At 79.6% G+C, this 2,500-nt stretch overlaps 1 non-coding gene across 1 annotated transcript; it reads left to right on the top strand.

The window, feature by feature from the left end:
• The first annotated feature begins 2,155 nt into the window (after positions 1-2,155).
• LOC136995825 (5.8S ribosomal RNA) lies at positions 2,156-2,308 on the top strand. Its single transcript, XR_010887360.1, has one exon. It is a non-coding gene; the product is annotated as a 5.8S ribosomal RNA (ribosomal RNA).
• The last annotated feature ends 192 nt before the right edge of the window (positions 2,309-2,500 follow it).

The raw sequence follows: 2,500 nt of genomic DNA, 5'->3' as shown, positions 1-2,500 counted from the left end.
CCCCCCTGTCACCCGACGGCGATCCGCCGCCGCCGGGGCAGGGGAGGGTCGGGCCCGGGGGAGGGTCCGGCGGGGAGCGGGCGGCAGTGCGCGGGAGGGTCGGCGGGGCTTGCTCCCCCGGCGCCCGCGGGAGGAAGCGGCGGGCGGAGACGCGAGCGAGATGGCACCCCGGGTCGGGACGGGTGCCGACGGGTCGCCACCCCTAAGCGGTGGGGGGCGGACCCGCGGCGGGCTGCGGCGGAGCAGCCCGTCTTGCAGAGACGGCGAGGACAGGCGTTCCGGGATGGCGCGCGGGGCGGGCGCCGGGCGGCGGCGGACCCCGAGCGGGGGCCGTCGCGCCAGGCCACGCGAGGCGACGGGTCGTGCCCGAGCGGGCGGCCCAAACCACGGCTCTCCTCCCGGGCGCAGCTGCCGCCGGGCGCCGGGTTACTGAGGGAAACCCCGGGCCCCGGGAGGAGGACGAGGTCGTGGCGGCGGGTGTCGGGCGCACCCCGCGGGCGGACGCTCCGCCGAGGGGCGCCGGAGCCGGCTGGCGGGTGCCGGGTTTCCCCTCCGCGTCCCGTCTCGCTGCTGCCGCCGAGGCTGCCGCCGTCGCCGCGAGGCGGCGGCGGCCCGGCGGCGGGCGGCGGCGGGGGAGGCACCCCCGCGGGGATTTCAGGTCGTTTCCCTCACCCCAGGGCCAGGTACCTAGCGTCCGCGCTCCTCCTGCCCCCCCTCGGTGACCCACCCGTGTGGTCCCGTGTGCCAGCTCGCTCCTCCCGGGCGCCGCGCCGTGAGCGCCGCACCGGCCGTGCCCTCCCGCCCTTTCCGCTTTCCCTTTCTCTCCCCCCCCCCACCGCTCCAGCCGCCCCGCGCCATGCCGCGGGGACCGTGCTGCGAGCGGGCCGGGCGGGGGGGGGGGGCGGGGTGGCGGGAGGAGCGGAGGGCCTCCGGCCACCGCGGCCGCCGGTAGCCGCCCCGGGTAGGGATGGCCATGGGCCCCGGGCTCCGGGCCCGAGGGTTCTCGGCGGGAGAGCCGGGCGGGGGTTTAAAGACTCGGGCGGCCCGATGCGACCCGGGGGGCAGCCGGGTGTGCTGCCGGAGGGCCGGGGGGCCGGCGCGCGCGGGCGCCGTGCCCCCCCATGCCAGCCGGCGCGCCCCGCGCTCGCCCTGCGGGCAGCCGGGACGGAGAGGGGTACCCTGCCCCCTCTCTCCGCGGTCTGGTCTCGGCGGAGGGACGCCGCGCGGTCGGCTGGCGCCGGCCTGCCTCGAACGCGTGACCCCGGCGCGAGCGCGTGCTCTCGCCGGGACGGTGAGCCCCCACCCACCGCGGGTGGTGCGGACGCCGCGCCTCGGCGCGATCCGCTCTCCTCCCTGGCCGGGGCTCTCGGTCTGCCGCCGTGGCCGCTGGCGGCGGCGCCCTACCCGCCGGCACTCCGCCATCCGGCGCGCCTGCCTCGCTCTGCCCAACCCGGCTTCGCCGGGCGGCGGGCGGGCGGCAGGCGGGCGGCGGGGGCGCCCCCCCCCGTTCTCCGCGTGGAGACGGGGAGAGCGGGCGCCGTCCCCGTCCGTCCCGCCTTGCCCGCCCGCCCGCCGCCGGGCGTCTGTCCGCGGAAGGGACGGGAGAGCGCGTGGTGTCGTCCGGGAGGCTGTGTGTGCGCGCGCGCGGGCGTGGGCGCCGCCTCGGGGCCACGGCGGAGCCGGAGGCCGGCGAGGCGAGCGAGGAGCTGGGGAGCGCGGGGCCGGTGGGCCGCGGGCGCGCGGGCAGCGGCCGGTGCCGCTGCCGGTGGCGGCCGGGCTCCGACGCTGGGGGTCCGCGGGGAGCCGCCCCCTCCCCCAGCGTCCCCGAGGCAGGCGGCGCGGCCGGCGCGCTGCTCCCCGCCGGGCCGGGCCGAGCCTGGGCGCCTGGGCCGGACTCGAAGCGAGCAAAGGGTTGTCCCAGGTCGGGAGCGAGGGCTCCCCGCCCTTCTCGTTCGGGTTTTCCTTTTCCCTTTTCCCCCCCCCACTCTGTGCTCGTACGGTCAGCGGGGCGAGCCCCTCTCTCTGGCTCTCGGCCGTCCCTCGCTCAGCAGCCGGCGTCGGCGTGAGGAGGGAGGCGGAGCGGAGGGGGGGCCCTCAGGGGCTGCCGAAGGCTGCCCGGTCCCCCCGCGCGCGCGGCGGGGGCCGAAACCGAGACAACTCTTAGCGGTGGATCACTCGGCTCGTGCGTCGATGAAGAACGCAGCTAGCTGCGAGAATTAATGTGAATTGCAGGACACATTGATCATCGACACTTCGAACGCACTTGCGGCCCCGGGTTCCTCCCGGGGCTACGCCTGTCTGAGCGTCGCTTGGCGGTCAATCGTCACCCCCGCTGTCGCGTTGGCGCAGCGGTGCCGCCCCTCGGGGGGGGCGCGTGGGGGGGCGGGGGAGGCGCGGCGGCGCCGGCGGCGGCGGTGCGCGGCGGCCTCGGCGGCGGAGAGTCGGCGGCGGAGCCGGGACCCCGGTGCGTGCACCGGCGGCCCCGGTCTTCCTGCCCGCC

Source organism: Apteryx mantelli, unplaced genomic scaffold (genome assembly GCF_036417845.1).
Source record: "Apteryx mantelli isolate bAptMan1 unplaced genomic scaffold, bAptMan1.hap1 HAP1_SCAFFOLD_159, whole genome shotgun sequence".
NCBI lineage: Eukaryota > Metazoa > Chordata > Aves > Apterygiformes > Apterygidae > Apteryx > Apteryx mantelli.
The sequence above is the reverse complement of the archived record's forward strand: the minus strand, read 5'-3'. Positions and strand labels throughout refer to the sequence as shown.